Source organism: Bactrocera oleae, chromosome 4 (assembly GCF_042242935.1).
Source record: "Bactrocera oleae isolate idBacOlea1 chromosome 4, idBacOlea1, whole genome shotgun sequence".
In the NCBI taxonomy this organism is placed as follows: domain Eukaryota; kingdom Metazoa; phylum Arthropoda; class Insecta; order Diptera; family Tephritidae; genus Bactrocera; species Bactrocera oleae.
Window position 1 is genome coordinate 21,951,891 of NC_091538.1, and position 18,913 is coordinate 21,970,803.

At 33.4% G+C, this 18,913-nt stretch overlaps 1 protein-coding gene across 1 annotated transcript in view; it reads right to left on the reverse strand.

Moving 5' to 3' along the window:
• Slc45-1 (Solute carrier family 45 member 1) overlaps positions 1–6,211 on the reverse strand; it is a 32,956-nt gene extending 26,745 nt beyond the window's left edge. The window contains exon 1 of the mRNA XM_014237444.3: positions 5,105–6,211. The gene's annotated coding sequence lies outside the window, so the exon portion shown is untranslated. The remainder of the gene's footprint in view (positions 1–5,104) is intronic.
• Positions 6,212–18,913: the final 12,702 nt, after the last annotated feature.

The window sequence follows — 18,913 nt, forward strand, 5'->3', positions numbered from 1 at the left end:
CCCGCTCCAGTAAGCGTTCAGTGCTTCTTATTTGTTATTCAGCATCTGCGTGGTAAATCCTTGAAAATGGTATAAAACAACCGCATACATTTTGGCAAATTCAATATCAACGACATATTCGCATAAATTAGCAACATTTAAATATATTTTGTTTATCAACTTAACGATGAGCAGTGATTCGGCTACTGCTATTTTATACGTCTCACATTAATTTCACCATTAGCATATCAACTGACATAGTGTTTCAACTGACTGATTGATTGACTGATGAATATTCCTGAGCAACACATTATTTCGCAACAAAAGAAAATGGAGGTTCTGAAATTCGCAATATTTTAATTGTGTATCAACGTAACTCTCGAATAATCTGTTCCTACAAATTAATATGAAGTACAAAATTAATAATTTTATAACAATAGTACTACTGAAAAAGCTTTTATCACAGCTAAAACTACTATCAGAACTATTCCAAGTTAAAATTTACACAAATTTTATGATCAGATCGCTTACCACACTTACATTTTGTTATCTTTGTTACATCTATCAAACTCATTTACTATTTACACCATAATTCTGAATAAAATATTTCCCAAATCACTAAACTACGATTTATGTTACCACCCCAATTTAATAGAATAATTCTGAATCATATACAAATTTTCTGTAAATTGAAAAAGTTGTCCATTGTAGTGTCTTTCCATTGTTTTGTTCCAAATTTTATCGAATGATCAAGTAAACATTGATCAAGAAAGTAAACGAAATGGAAAGTCCATTGAACAAATGTACCAAATAGAAAGATGTACATACATACATATGTAAATAAGCACAGAATTCCAAATTGTTGCATAATCATTTTTTCTACTTATATTAAAATATGTTTTCTATAATGCAATAACCAGAAAAGAGAATTATAATTATATTTATGCATAGGTTAAAATATGCGCATATAAATGCTTGAAAAAAGAACATCAGCTAACGAAAACGTTATTAATTGGCATATTATTATTTAGGTGAAGAAACCGGTACAGGAAATGCATTGACCTAGATGGAGATTATGTCGAAGAATAAAGATATATTTTCATTCAAAAAATATTGTTCAACTGTAGGGCCAACGACTTTTCAGCCCATGTAGTATGTAGCAACTTTTTATTGTAGAATACAATACTTGAATTTTATTCTTGTATTGCATAAATGCATTCAATACAATCTTGAATAGGATTTATACCCTGAATAAGGTGTATTAAGTGTGTCACGATGTTTGTAACACCCAAAAGGAATCGTCGAAGACTCTTTAATATATACGTATACATGTATATAAATGATCAGCATTACGAGCTGAGTTGATTTAGACATATCCCTCTATCTGTTCGCCAGTCCGGCCATCCGTCGGTCTGTATATACGCGAACTAGTACCTCAGTTTTGGAGATATTACTCTGAAATTCGCACACTTTCTCCCCAAGAATCTGCTTATTTCTCGGAAGCGCCTATATTGGACCACTATAGCATATAGTTGCCAAACACCTGTTTATTTGGAAAGATATCTTCACGATATCTAGCATGGATCCTTGCCCAAGGCAACGCTACGAGCGAATTACTATAGCCATACAAACTGAACGATCAAAATCAAACTCATGTGTTAAAAACTTTTTAATTTGACGAGATGTCATCCCGAAATTTGACATGCATTATTGCCCAATACAACATATTTGAAAAAAAATCATTAAGCTGCCATACAAATTGAACGATCAAAATCAAGTTCTTGTGTGGAAACTTCTTTATTTGTGAAGGGTATTCTAGCTTCGGTACAACGGCAGTTAACGTGGTTTTTTGCTTTAAATGTGATTACAGTACATATAAGCAATTTCAATTATTGGTTTTCGTTTAAAATAGAAAACTATTTTAACGATAATTGTAATTTTCTTTGTAATTGTGGGAAATAAATATTCCAAATTGACAGTGTGGAGTATACAATGACTTGACGCGATGTAATCTGATCCGACTTGTTGTGTTCATCACACATTGCGGCCTTCCTCAACGAATTCAATTTCACTCTCAAGATTTTTACCCCCTGAATCCCCTCTTTTGATCAATACCCAGTCTTACGGTGCGATTAGACATGGCTAACATTTTTATCCCCTCGCAACTTGTTGCTACAGAGTATAATAGTTTTGTTCACCTAACGGTTGTTTGTATCACCTAAAACTAATCGAGTTAGATACAGGGTTATAAATATATAAATGGTCAGGATGAAGAGACGTGTTGAAATCCGGGTGACTGTCTGTCCGTCCGTCCGTGCAAGCTCTAAATTGAGTAAAAATTTAGATATCTTTATGAAACTTGATAGACATGTTTCTTGGTACCGTGAGACGGTTGGTATTGCAGATGGGCGTAATCTGACCACTGCCACGCAGACAAAACGCCATTAATCAAAAACAAATAAATTGCCATAACTAAGCTCCACAATAAGATACAAGACTTGAGATTTGGTACACAGGATTACATTAGGGAGGGCCATCCTCAGTTTTTTTTAAAGTAGGTGTGGTCCCACCCTAATAGGTTTAATGTGCTTATCTCCTAAACCGCTAAAGCTATAATAACAAGATTCACTGGCACTGGTACTGTTAAAAAATACTACTTGTAAAAGCGCGATAAACCAAGCACTAAACACGACAGAAACATTAAATTTTATCTCTAGGATGGTATAAGATGACTTCATAGGCACCGCGTTCAAAATTAGACAGTGGCCGCCCCAGGTAAAAACCGATATCTTGGGATCTGCTCAATCGATTTCAACCAAATTCTGTACTTAACATTCTTCATTACAACCACGCCTATTTCCTATATTTCTAGTATGCAAATCAAGTAACAATGATTATATCAGGGTAAAACTTTGTGTGAATAATACGTTTAAAGTATGCCACCATGTGACCAAAAATTGTCTAAATCGAACCAAAACTGTTCAAGCCCCAAGTACTGAATATGTAGACCCCAGTGCCTATAGTTGACCTCATACCGAAAATATCGGTCAATTCAGAAAGAAATCTCAAACGAGTATACTACAAGTATATGACTTTGCGAGAGTATAAAATGTTCGGTTACATCCGAATTTAGCCCTTCCTTATTTGTTTCGACTACTTTTGCTTTAAAAAAAATTATTTTTCCTTGAAAACGATCGTAAACAATATACTTCAATATCTTAAGACATAAAAGATAAGTTGGTCCTGGGATATACATATGCAAATTTTCGGGAAAAATTTGAAATAAATAATATAAAAGTGATTTTCTCCGGCAACATAGGAACATTTTTAAGCTAAACTATGATGAATAAGAATATATTAAATTTCTTATATCAATAAACCATACTAAATCTTGTCATCCATTGAAAAATGCAGAACTGCATACACGCCCCAAAGATGTTTGCAGAATTGTTAAGAAAAAGCGTATTGGTGTTCGAGTTGTCAACCAACAAAAGAGTAGCAGAAATAACAAAACATTATAAAAGCAGGTATATTTTTTTATACTAACACATTTTAATCGTATAGAACGAAATTCGTGTAAGACTCGAACACGTCGATGAGTACGTCGAGGGTTTTAGCTCTGTTTGAGACTACTCTTGAATGCTCCTGTTATCTGAAAACTCAAAAATGTAAAGGGAAATTCCCTTTGTTAAACATAGGGAGTAACTGAGAACAGATGGTCGAGCACAAGACTTTCCAACAAACACCCTAGAAGTGGCTTTAGTGACGACTGGGCGCGGTATATAATAGGACTGGCATATACAAGTCCGAGTTAAAGAAATACAAGAGAGCCTCGTGCACATCCTTCTGCGGAAGTGTTGAGGACTGAGTCCGCAAGGTTTAAATGCATGCTTGCGAAAAAATCCTACTCCACTGGGGTATCTAAGAAATGCTGATGGTAAATGGAACATAGTAGTATTGAGTAGTCGTTAAGTCTACTTCTAGATGCTCACATTCCGTTGAACCATTCCGGCAAAGAATTCACACTGGGGGAGCTTTGGGAGGGCTGTACAGCCATCTTGTACCTTCTGTTGAATTCGTTTAAACCTTTAAAGTCCCCGGTGCAACTCAAGGTGTCATGCAGCTGGCTGCTCCCATCAAAGGATTCCAGGCCCATTAGTCTATCCTCGTTTCTAAGGAGCAGAATACAGAGGGCTAAACTGTTAAGGTAGGTTGGTCGATACTGCTCTGTACGCTGTAGAGTCATGGATGGAGGAAGCCCTAATGCACAATGAAAAATTTACGGTAGGCACCTTTCTCGACATCAAGGTAGGTTTTAGCAATGTGCGGCGGGAGGCGGTGATTAAAGCCCTCGAAAAGTTTGAGGTGGAATCGGACCTCAAGCACCTCATATATAGCCTTATTTGCGACGTAGTGGTCGTCGCGAATGGGGTAGTACAAAAGCTTCTGGAAGGGTTAATAGGGACACTCCACAGGATGCGGCTGATCTGCATCCTTGTAATAAATGATCTACTCAAAGAACTCGAAGAACGAGTCGGGTGATAGCTTACGCTGACTACGTTGCTCTTAGGGTAAAAGAAAAATTTTTAACTACCGTCTACGAGCTAATCGAAGGGTTTAGCCGTCAACGCTAGTAAAACTGAAATGGTTTTATTTACCAGGAGATATAAAATCTTAGACGTTCCTCTTTCGGAGGCTTATGCTTTCAACCTGTTGCTAAGGGGAAATACCTTGATAGAAAGCTTTCATGGTTGCGATTGGTTGGTATTGAGAAGAGAGTAGGGAAGGCATCGGTTGCCTTATATAGCTGTAGAGAAGTTATAGAGAAGAGGTAGGGATTCTATGAAATCGTAGTCAATCTAATAATATTCTGTAAGAACCTGAACCATCGCACTGAGTTTAGGCTACCAGACCACTGTAAGACAGAAGTGGCTGATATTAAGGTAGCAGGGAACATACTGCTCCGAAGTGCAACCTCTTTCAGGAAAGTGAGCATTCACTTCGACATCAAAAACAAAGTAATAGTTCCAAGCATTTTAATGCAAAAACAATACTTATTTTAAAGAAATGTATTATTTTGAACTACCAAAATCTTCTATACATTTTTTGCATAAAAACCACTCACCTTAATAAAATATTGAAGCACTGTAAATAAGAATTTGTCAAATATCTACGCCAATATCACTGCACTTGTCCCGTTCAACTCAACTGAAACTTGAACTTTTCAACCAACAATTAATTTGATCGATTTCACAACACTCACGAAACTTCGTTCAATAATGATCAACGAAGTATTTTGTGTTTTTATTGTCAATATTTTTATCAAGTGCTGTTCGAAATCTATGGATTTCCGTTTACATAAATTATTAAACATAAAATATATTTGTAACTTTTTTAATTTCGACTTAAGGTTGCCATCCTTCGCCAGTGCGACAATCTCGAATTTTGTATGACAACTTTTAGATGCGTCGAATGGATATTTCGGGTTTCTTTTATTTCGATAGGGTGGCAGTGTATATGGTGGCACTTTCATAACTCTGACCATACAAGGTTCGCAAACAAAAACACTGTACTCTCACAAATTTTTAATTGAGCCAATATTTAACAAATAAAACGAATGGTTTTTCACAGTTATTTTATTTTATTTTTTAACACGATTATACAATGTTAGCTGTTTCCTTTTTTTTACTATTTTTCGTGGCTGTCCTTTCGCAAATTTGCATTATTTGTCTGCTGACGTATGCAAGGCATGAATATGACCCTTGAAACCAAATAATTAATGTTCCGCGAATGTTTTTCACTCAACGCTAAAATTTTCGATTAAATTTTTATACGAACTTAGCGATTTTTCATTTGCAGAGATTTTCCTTTTAACAATAATAGACACTTTTACGGCGTCTCGACATCAAATACGTTTTCACTCGGATAAAACACATATCAGTAGATATTCATTTGTATATACGTACATACATATTTATATACAAGCATGTATGCGCTTGTATATTATATGATCCGAAGACACTACGCAAAATTAATGTAGACAAATTTGTATGTATGAATGTTCGTGGGTTAAGTTGGTTTGTCTGGACCAGCTGACTTGCGTATGATGATCTTCTTGTTCGGTTCAGTGATCCACAAAAATACTGTCGTTGCTTGGATATTTTATGTTGCGTTGACTACTGAACGGCTGCAAAAACTCTGTACGACTGCCTACTCGCTCATCGTGTAGGCCGATTTATGCTTTTCTTTCTGCAGCCAGCTCTACGTGCCATTTCGCCAGTTCTCGCACTGAGATGTTTTCGAGCTCAGCGCTGGGAGATAGTCGCCTAGATAGGCGTCGTTGCTTTGAGCATACAATTATATAATTTGAAGTCGCTCCCAAATCTATTGCGGCGAATTTAGTTGGTTGATAACACATACTCATATTAAACATACGATAATCTTCTTACCACAAAATATTAACTTATACTTGGCCTTGCCATAAGTTCTGTTATAAGTTCAGGCCGTTATAAAAATGAAACTATAATAATTTTTTAATACATTTAATTTCATTTAATAATACCATACCTATATATGGTACATATATTATATTAAATGAGCGATGTACAAAATTTTATTCGAAATGCTCACTTTTTGGTTTCACAAAAGCCTTCAAACTATTCGGCAATTAGCGGCGCGCACATTGGGTATTCGACAGGCCATGTTCTCCAACTCTGATCACAAACTGTAGTCTAAAAGATTCAAATCTGAACTTCCAGACGGTTTATCATCTGTAGCTATGAAACCAGGAATATTTATTTTAAGCCACTGCTGGGTGGTTTTTACCTTGTGTGCTGGGGCAGAATATTGCTGAAACCTTTAATGCTCTCCATCGAAGATTACTCTTATTAAAAACTTCTTCAGCAGTGACAAGTTTTTCATATTTTTACAGATAATTTTATGGCCGTTGACCGCGTATAACTGAAGAAGCCTCTGGCATTTTTTTAGCCTAATTTATTTCAAGCGCGTTGTCCATCTTCTGACCAGTCGGTATATCCATTCCGCTTCACATCATTTTCTGCTTTCTAAGGGGATTTTTGCAAATGCGTTCGTAAATAATTTTTTATGGGCAATAATATTCCAACGGTTACCCTCCTCCCGCCCAAACGGTGCCAGAGGCACAGTCCGCATACTTCCGGAATTAATTGGCAGGGTAATAAAAGACAAGAGAGTTTTTTAAGCGTCGAGATCTAAAATTGCTCAGCTACAGAAACAAAAATTTCAACAACTAAGAGTTAAAATTACGTTATAAAAAATTTTTACGAATTTATTTATTAAGAGAAAGCAATACAGTATTTTTAATTTTAAAAAGTGAGTCACAAAAGTGAGGCTTGCACAGATCTACAGGGAAAGCACAACGTCTTATATTTTCTGAGATTCAATTGAAAAAATAAATTTAAGTTTATGTACGAGAGTCGAAAAGTTTACTTCATCGAAAGCTTTGCTAAAGTCAGTATATACAACATCCGTATGCTTAAGTTCCCTAAAATCCAATGATACATGGTTCACAAATTCAAGCAAATTTGTTAAACTACATAGATTTCCCTTTACGAACATGCTGAGAACAAAAAATTAATGAAGAAATCGAAAAAGTTTTTTGGACTGCGATAATAGATTCAAAAACTTTAGCGTTGCTGATATTTTGTTTTGCAATTCCCCTAAAGTCATATGAAATCAGGCCAAGTTAAATTGCTGAGGACGATCACACCTCATAAATTTCACTTGCCTACACTTATGTAAGGCAATCACAGCAATTTTATTTAGCCCCCACTCCATTGTTAATAAGCCAAAAACACTGAACTGATTATTAAATAGGGTCATCCATAGGGTCATCCATTTTCAAATGTTGGCCTTGGCTACGTCTCAGATGGTCCATCCGTTGAGTCCAACTTTCGATGACTTGTTCGAGCATTTTGACTGGTAACTGGCGAATGACATATCCCCACAGAAAAAAGTCGGTGTGATATCAAACAATCTTGGTGGCTAATCGAAAGGCCCAAATCGTGAAATTATCTGCTCACCGAAGTGTTCTCTAATTAAATCTGTTGATTGATGCGATGTGTGGAAAGTGGCGCCGTCTTGTTGAAACTAAATGTCGCCGAGATCACGAGCTTCAATTTCAGGCATCACTCAGTTATTATGGCGCGATAATGGTCGCCATAGACGGTTACGTTCTCACCATTTTTGACGAAATATGGACCGATGATTCCACCGGCCCACGAACCATACCAAACCGTTGTTTTTTCTGGATAAAATAGCAGCTCTTAAATCTCCATTGAGCCAGAAATGGATCCTTCACTGAACGAAATTCGGATATTCTTGGAACTTTTCAAGAGCCCATAGAGCGAAGCGATGTTGCTTGGCATGGTCGAGCGACTTCAGTTCTTGCACAAGCTGTATTTGGTATGCTTTCAATTTAAGATCTCGACGTAAAACGCGCCAAGTCGTTCCATACGTCAGTCCGAGTTGCTGCGAAAGGCGCTGAAATCGTCTTCGTGTACACTCTCAGCTACGGCCGCTATATTTTCTTCACTGCGTGCTGGACGTGATCTATTCGGTCGAATATTATCCAATAATGAATGCTGGGCCTCAAGATGGGTGATGGTGTGCGAATAGTACGCTCAGTAGGCCGATTATATTGACCATTAGTTGAGTAAAGCGCGCGAAACACATTGTTTACAAAACGTGAATTTTCGTAATAAAGTTCACTCACACGTGATCTGTCAAAAAAGGCTATTGAAAAAAGTACCTCTACTTGGATCAGCCGTTATTTAGTTAATTTTACTTTTGAAATGTGATAAAATTCTATTATATATTATTGTCAGTAGCTGTATGTGTAAGTATATAAGAAGATAATTTAACGGTATTTTTTTTTTTTATTATCCAGATTATTAGCCATGTTCATACTGTCGGTATTAGTTCTTAAACAATTTGTTCTACCTTTGGTTATTGTAGCTTAAGTGGTTTAGGTACATAAAACCTCTTAGAAGGCGGGGCCACGCTCACTTTTTCAAAAGTTTTTGCTCACAGGAGTCCCTTACTACTGCGATCCCCTATGCCAAATTACAGTTCTGTATCTTATTTGTGTGCTTAGTTATGGAAATTTATAGGTTTTCCTTTAATGAGGTTTTGTGGGCGTGGCAGTAGTCCGATGGCCCCTATCTACGAAATCGTCCTTATTGTTTTTGCCGAAGAACATGTGCACCAAGTTTCCTTACGATATCTCATTTTTTACTCAATTTACAGTTAGCACAGACGACGAAAGGACAGACGGACTGACATCTGGATTTCAGCTTGTATCGTCATCCTGATCATTTATATATATAAACCTATATCTATCTCTATTAGTTTGAGGTGATAGAAGCAACCGTTTGGTGAAAAAAACTACCATACTCCGTAGTAATATGTTGCAAGAGTATAAATATATGTAACATATATAATATATGTATGTAAAAAAGAAACTCTTCCATATATTGTAACATACTCATATTGCACACATAAATCTACCTTTTGCTAGGAAAAGAGCAAATTTGCAGTAACTCACAAGCTAATTTTATTGTGGATACTGGAGATTCATTACTATTATTTGTACTAGTCAATTTGTCTTTACAGTATTTATGGCTATTTTAGAGCTATTGACATGTTTGTGCTTTCAATTTGTATTTCTTGCCTAAAATGCATTGCAAATTTTGAAATACATGTATAACGAATTCAAAGTAATGGTTTTTCGAAAATAAATATAATAATAAATTTGTTTTCTTTATCATGATTCTTATATAACTTATTTGCTTCAAGAAAAAGTAAACTAATGTATTATATTAAAATATTTGGAATGACTATAATATACAAAGCAATAAACCAAACTATTTTCGTTGATTGCATTTAAATAACGTTTCTGGAGATTTACTCAGAGATATATAGAGGTTTCAGATATTCGGGCATTATGTAATGTAGAATGGGAGAAAAAATGCCTAGTCGTCCAGGTTCCTTCCCTATGTGTCATCTGAAAAAGAGAACATTGGCGAATTGTATACAAGAACACACTAACATATGAACTTTCTCGAATATAATATTTCAGATTTGATTGGTTCATACGGGGGAGAACTATTTAATTATTAGATTACACGGCCGCAAAAAAGTAGTTTCCAAAAAAACGCGTTCAAAGTCTTACGTGAAGTTCCAGGCAGCGTAATGATAGAAACTAAAACGGCTAAAATAATTTTAAGAGATATTTTTAAAATTTTAATCTATCGAAATATTAAAAAAAAAATTTCTATAGAATATCTACAATTTATTTACTTTCATACTTTTTTGTTGTGGCATAGTTTTTAAGAATTAACCGTGTCTATGGGTATTTTTTTTTAGTTAAGCGACACATGTTACACTTTTATAAATGCAATAATTGTGCTTAAACAGATCATTAGACCAGGAATATTGGAAATTCGCGATAGGTTGGACGTGCAATTTCTAATTATAAACGCATGAACGTTAAGAGTTTTTCAAAACGTTAAATACATGCTTATATCTTTCTAAGTATTAAGAGAAATGAGCTGTAATGTGGTCAATCGAAAATACAACAGGCATAAAGTAGTAATAGTCAAGCACAATCATAAGAGTTAAAGAGAGGGGTAACCACATAGGTACTCTTTTGTATTGAATTCAACAGGGATCTTTGTTGTTGTTTTCAAAAGTAAAGATTTTTACAAGTACAGATATATGTAGTAGATAGCAGAGAAGTGGCGAGGCCAATCAAAGATACTATAATTACCATAAAGTATTTCAATAAAAAATTTTGATTTAATTACTAGCATTTAAGTAAAATCGGTAATCCCGGAAAGTGGAAGTTAATTCGTATAAAGTCGTATTGATGCATAGTATGTAAGTATATATGATATATGACTGAGCGGAAAATTTTTTACCAGTACAACAATAAATGCACGTAAATTTATTTGCATTCACACATAAATTGTGAACACACAGTAGATGTTTTAGAGACGACCTGATGGGACAAATAGTTTGCATCAGCGCTTATCTGCAATTCAAAATACTTATAGTTAAGTACATACTTTTATATATAAATATAAACATTGGCCAACAGCAGTTTACTTAGACGGCTTTTACACACAGACTCTTTTGACCCTCGTTTTCGGCAAATTCTCTTTTGGTGTCGCTCTGTGCATTTACACGGGCAAAAAGAGTCCAGCAATTCGAGTCTAGTTTTTCTGCATCCCTTTTCACAAAATGTTCGTAAATATTTGTGCGGTTCGACTTCGCAACACTTAGAGCGTGTTGCATATTTCATTTGTATGTTGAGATGATGGAGACACATTTTGCTTGCAATGAATTACCATGAATATGGTAGAACAATATGCTTAATACCTACCCGCTTAATAGTTTCAAAGAAATACTTAAGACAGCAATTCCTGAATCCACCAGAATGAATTGAATATCCGCTACTAATATTTTCAAGGCCAAATTTATTACAGGAATTTCCTAATCTTTAAGTATTAAAAATTCATAATTTCTTTACTCCATAATCTATATTTTAATTTTCTCCTTATTTACAATTTTTCAAAATATTTCTATTATTCTATTGCATATTACATACAAAAAATATATAACAGAATTTAAGTTTGTGAACGAATTCATTTGAAACCGAGCGCTCTTGCAACCGTTCCAAGAATTTGAAAGTGAAAAGGAATGCTGAAAAGGGTAGCAGCGAGCTGTTACGAACAAGAACACAAAGCGTGCTACCCGAACAGGAGTGGCACGGTCGCTTCGTCTTTTCTCGTCGTCCCCTCGCCCACAATAAACCGGTTTGGGTTACAAAAGAGTCCCAATGTAAAAGCACACTTAGATAATAATAAGCTGTTTATTTCCGAAAACATAAGATATCAACAATTTGAAATGCCATATGAGATAGTTTTATTAATGTACAGTACAGTAGAACTCACTTTATGTGTGCGTGTTTTACAGAAAAAGTGGTTAAAAATAATTTACCAAAGCTATGCTTCAAAAGAATTTTAGTCAATCTAACTCCTTAGGCATTAAATTATCGAGTTATTTCCCGTGTTAGTGAATCATAAATATCGATAAAAAGGCCTATTTTATGGGCTGTTAATCTGATAAAGCAGATCTTGTAGGAGAAGCTCGACCAACATCCTTCATGTACCTATGTATGTAGGTATATGTATCTGGTACATATGTACATAAATTTGCAGAAGAGTTTATGAGAAAACTCATCGCTTATTGGCCTATACACTAAACGAGGTATGATAATACTTGGATTTCATAATTACTGAAAGTTATGCAATTTTAAAATTAATTTAACCAAGGACTACTGTAATATTCTTATAAAGACGATGTATACTTGCATTTATGCATATGTATGTATGTATGTTTGTATATATCCTCGTATATGTTTTACTCGCAGTTTATTTCCTTGCGTTATTCAGTCTATGACATTGTTTCTATTCAAAAATTTTCTTTTGGAAAAGAAACTCACTAACGTAAATATCATAACTTGATTAAGTTACATGGGAATTGTGCCAGATTATGATCTTAGTTCTGGATGTTTCTGTAGAGTTTTGTAGCATAATCCCATTATCAAATGTAATAATGCATACATAATACATACTCGTATATACATCCGCACACTCTGTTCAAATGAGGCAGCTTTTGTTGCTCATTATCCAACTTTGCTTTTTGTGTTGCTCATAGCATTTGCACATGAGAACTCGATACGGATAATTTTATGCATTTTCATTTCATGTCATTTTCTTAAATATATTTTGAATTAGCTAATCCCCAATTTTCTCAAATATTTCTGTTATATTAGACAAATATTTTTTATAAAATTTAAATTTCTAAATACATTGTATTAATTAAAAAAATATAATACTTTTCCATTATGCAAATTTTCGACATAATTGGAATTATGAATATTGATATGTTTATTTATATCAGATATCAACGGAAGAATAAATACATACTTACAACTAAATAAATACTAACTTAACTCTTTGCTAACGTTCCAATGAAAAGTTATAATAAATACATATTTATAAAAAACTTTGTTTAATTATAATTAAAACCTGTCAAAGTTTTTAGTAGCGGACTGACACGAACAAGAACAAGAAACGTGGTGTCCGTAAGAAGAAAGTAAACAGTTTTATGTGACCGCCATTTTAAAAGAAGGTATTAGCTAATTTATACGATAATGAATGCTTTATATTATTTTTTATGAAAAACGATTGTAAAAACATAGAACATAAACCAAAGAAAATATTTCTAGGATTAACATTAAACTGGTTAAACTATCCGATTATTTTCTTCACAAAATGAAAACAGTAAAACAATATTTCGGTGAGACATATACAGTTATTGGCAATAAAATAGAGTCGAATGATGGTTCCGAAATAAATTACAATCTTTTCTGACAATGTAAATACCTACATATGTTAAACAAGTTATCAATTTGCAAAGAACCAAATCCAAGTTCTTGTAGGTTTCCCTGAGGTGTACAGAATGACCGACAGGAAAGGACGTATGGAAACCGTCATTATGAAGCAGGACTGTTTTAAGGCTTTTTTTTGATGAATCCATGCAAATTCGCCACTGCGCTTTACTTTATGAGATGCCCAAACTTTATGCTGTTTTCTAAGTTTTAAGTCAAAATACCCAAAGTGTACTTTTTTTGCAAAATCCGTAATATTAAAATGTTGTTTCGATATCATATATTCGCCAAGTAATAGAAGTTATGGGCTGTATACATTTAAAAAGAGTAAAAATGTACCTATTTATTTATGACTTCAAGTTAACCCAAAAAAACCGCTTGTATTTTTATAGAAGTTTGCGTTTTTCAAAATAACTTAATGTCCTGGAAATTTTTGACGATTTTTTTTTTAAATTTTTATAAATAAGTTTTAAGCATTGAACAGCGGCAGAGCGTAAGACCATAAAACGTTGCAAAATAAAGGTAATACCCAAAGGAAAATTGCAAAAATTTTAAAAAGATATCAAAATTTGTATATAATGTTTTGAAACCTCCACAAGAATGTGAATTGAGGAGACGCCTACGAAAAACGACATCTCAGGATGACAATTACATAGAGATTTTATCAAAACGCAATCTTTTTAAGTATTCGTAGCTTTCCAAAGAGAATTGGGTGTACAAATTTCTTCGAGAACTGTTGCACGTCGCCTTGTAGAAGATAATATTTTCCGAAGGTTGTCCCATAAAGATCCAATGTTGACAAAAACGATAGCGGAACAATCGGATTGCTTTTGTTTCAGCGCATATCAATTGGACCGCTGAAGAAAATGTAAAAAGTAGAATAAGAGCCTTTGCTCCGATTAATCTAAAATAAATATAATATAATAATAGGTAGGTAGTGATGGAGAAGTTTGTGTTCGATATCCGAAGAACGCTGAACTGAATCTCTAATACACGACACAAACTTTCAAACACGGGATATAGGGATGTTTTGGATTCGGGAAATCATGTACCGTTGTTACTACCTTTGAATTGTAATCCTATAGAAAAGCTGTGGAAGATTGTAAAGTTGGGACTCATTAAACCACGAAACATGGAGGAACTATGGGAAAAAGTACAAAAGGCGTGGTATTTAATACCGAATTCAATGTGGAATCTATGCCGAAAAGGAGCAAATAAAGGTTTTGCAACAAAATTCAACTTATATGCATTTTTAGTCATAATAGGCTTCTATTTATTGCCAATTAAACTTCTTGATTTCGCATCTGCCCTCTTGTCAAAAAAATTACATATAAAAGCAACAATAAAGTTATCGAAAAATAAAGTGATATAACCTCTGTCTTCAATGCTACCAAGTTTTGTTTTGTATATTTTAGATAAATTTTACTAGTGGGAATGGTTTGAAAAACAAATGAAAACACAAATTTCTCTTTTTTCTTGTATTTTTAAATCTTAAGGCCAAAAATCAATTATAGTAATATTAAGAAAACACCAATAAAGAGTTACAGCAACTTTTTTTTAATGCGAAAAAAGAATTTCTTTATTAAGAAAGAATCAGATTAAGAAAAAGTTAATTTTGACACATATTCAATTGAAAACGTTTACAAATAAATAAAAAATAAAGTATAAGCATTTTAGCAACTAAAGCATTACGAATGACAGAGATTAAAATTTGCTTATTAATTATTTATATACACTTAACAGACAATATTAAGTTTGCCACGATGTTTTTAACACCCAAAAGGAAATGTCGGAGACTCAGTTTTAAGATATCACTCACGTCCTTTCCAATAATCTGCTCATTTATTGTTTTAAATAATGATTGAAAACGTTTTCTTCTTCCTAAAGTAGGGAGTAATGTAAGCGTTTATTAAATTCACGATACGAAAGAGCTAGTGGTAGATAAATAACTATCAACTCGATTGTTGCACTCTTTTATGAACAATTAAATAATAATGCAATTATTTATACAACATGTTGCACTACAGTTTTAAAATAACTTATTTAAATTGGTTTCTAAATTAGTGCGAGATATATGCATAGGTACTTTTGTAGTCAATAAAAATATTGACTTAATGCTAACTATACTAATGTTAAATATGCGCTTGTAATTGATCCATAATGGTGGATTACCTACACCCACGTACTTGTACAACAACATTTTAATATTTAACAACACATTTTGCCGCAATTGTAGTAAATTTTAATTATCTTGTCATTTAATTTATTCTTAAAATCTAAGCAATAGTCGACACGGGTATATTAAATGATAAATTAAACGAAGTTTCGATAAAAATCGCTGAACTTATACAAGTTTCATAAAGTTTTAAAGATACTTGCACTTACACATGCGCACAAAAAATTGTAAGCTTATTGTTTCCAGAACGTGCTGTGGTAGTTTAATCGAATCATGAATTACGTATTCAAACCGTGATGTGAAATTAACACTGCTGACATAACATAGCCATTAGATAATAATTTAGAATTTAGAAAAGCATTAGCTGTGTTCAGTTTGCTATTTCTCTGCTCCAAATTTTTTTTTTGTCAACATCTTTTTACATCTAAAAGCAACAAGGTATGGAGTTGAGTATGATACAGATACCTCATAAGTTGAACCGATTTCTTCAATGCACTAAGTTATGTTTTACACATTTTAGACCAGTTTTAGCATTATGAATGGCTCATTAAAGGTACAATAGAACACTGTTTTACTTAACATTCAAACATAGCTCTATCTACAAAACTTTTATTACTAAATAATGTGTTTGCTAAAATCATCAAATATCAAAATTTCATTACTTATGTTTACATCTCAATTAAATAATGCAATACAGTTTGTGTATCATAAAGACTTCTAATCTTATCTTTTTATTTAACCTAAGGAAAAACAAGTAAAAAAGATATGACCCAACATTTTATACTTTCGCAAATTTTCAAAGATCAAAACAGGAGCATATTTTAAGGTCTCAAAAAATCACCTACAAGTATTATATGTCGCGATTTTCAGTGAATTGTAGTATGGAAAACATCGATGATTAAAAAAACCGTCCCGGATTTTGCCGGGACAAATATGGTCACCTAAGTTTAAACCTACTATGAATTTCTTTCTTTTTTATCATTTTTTAAGGCTTCTGCACTAGTTATAAATACCGATTTCAATTTTATTTCATATGTGAATATCTTGTAAAATAAATTTTCTCTAATACTTTCCCTGATATAAACTTTTCGTCAATGTTTTATTATTACCGAACTATCATTCTCTGGTTTTGAGTGGGGAGGTCCCCAGTCAAACGGTTGGTCTGTTTAATTCTAATTATAGTTTAGTTTTATATTTGTGTATTATTAGTTGGTATTTATTTTGTGTTTGTTTAGTTGATTTTGATAGCTATTTTTAAAATATCTTTAAGTGACATAGTTTAAGGAGAACATATTTAGTTACATTTTGCAACACAAGATTGAAGAATTGCCGTATAGTCATATTGTTTTTAGCGTCACTTATGATAAAAAAGGATGAAGGTACAAATAAGTACAAACAATTTAACATACCAACTCCCAAATCAAGTTGTTTTCGATAGGTGATTCCATTGCTACAAGTAATACTACTGTACATAGGTGTATACGGTTCCTCGCGAAGAAAATTTTTCATGATTGCTATTATTTTACGCACGCAACAAATTGCACAAAGTTTATTAGTCTTGTTCTCCTACTTAAAACTAATCGAGACGGATATAAAATTATATATATATATTATATTAAAATTATCAGAGAGAGAAAGACAGAAAGCTGAATTCCGAGCTTAGTGTCAAAACTAAATTCAATCAGTTCAGACCTTCCTTTAGAACAAATATATCCAATATAGTGATGTTTGACTTTCCGGTTAAGTTTATACCATTTATGCTGGTCAATACGTCTGATATATTTATGAAATTAAGTATGCATGTTTTCTTGACCACAATATGTTTTTGCGTTATAAAATAAATAGTTCGAGGCCTTGGTCTAGCCCCCATATCAGCAATATAATGATATCCGCTACCCTGGTTAACAGCATATGGAAAATATACCGGAACTTAGCCCTTTCTTACTTGTTATAATATACCTACATACTTATGTACATAGGTGAATCGTGAATTTGATGGTTAAAACGCTCTTGTGACATTAATGCACAACAACTGTTTTCAATTTTTTACGATTAAGCTTTAAACACATAGACTACTGCGCGACAGCAAAATTTTTTTGTCGGCAAGTGTCTGCTGCTGTGAAACGGTGTGGCTGTCTAAATAACTGTGCCCATAAGGACATGTCGTCTGCCGACTTTATTGCTCTTTCACAACTTTTAAATATTGCTTTAAAAAAACTGAGAGAACTTGATAAATACACATTTGCATATACTACTAGTAAGTTATTTATTTTATTTGGCAATTTGTGTCTGCATACAAATATGTGGTTTTTGTTTACAAATGATCCTACACTAGAGGTATGGAAGAATTATAACAAAATATTCCATATCAGAATTTTCTCAAGTGACAAGTTGGTGTTGTCACAACATCTTTTCCAATAAAATAAATAATTGCTGGACTATGTTCACACGACGACTCTTTTAGTCGCCAAAACCGATTTGTAGGCTAGGGGACGACGAGAAAATACGAAGGGACCTTGCCGCTCGAGCTCGGGTGGCATGCTTTGTGTTCTTGTTCGCTTCTACGTAATTCAGCATTCCTTTTCATTTTGAAATTATTTTCATGGTTGCAATAGCGCTCAGCTTCAAATTAATATTTACATTACAAGTATGTTTGGAAATTTGAATTTTATTATATTTTGTTGTATGTAATATGCAAATACATTGTATATATGTAAATATCTATAATATAAAAAAATGTTTCACATGTTAAGTAAATTAAAATAAATTATTTCGATATGTATATATGTAGGTATATGGCAATGATCAAAACAAATTCACAACAACAACTTACATTTTATACAATTTATTAAATAATTTAAGATTAGTTGATTCGCTTTTATGAAGTGACATAAATCACTTATCAATTAATAACGGCACTTAAAGACAAAGATTAGTACAATAAGTGGCTATATAAACACTTGTGATTGTTTGCAAAGACATACACTTGTACTCGTACAAGTGATCCTACCCTGAATGAAGTGAAACACCTCCATACCATGACTGTAATTGGCCATGTTTCACAGTTTTTTTTTTTTTTTGAGTAATTTTGCTAGTGCTCACTAGCACACTCTAGCCTTCGCCATTTAGGGAATTTTCCTGCAATCTATGACGGACTGTCTGTGCTGATACACGTACATCAGGTTTATACTCCGTTTAGGTTCTAATTAGTGTTCCAAAACTATCGATAGTCGAACCACTCGATAGTTTCGATAGTTAAAAAA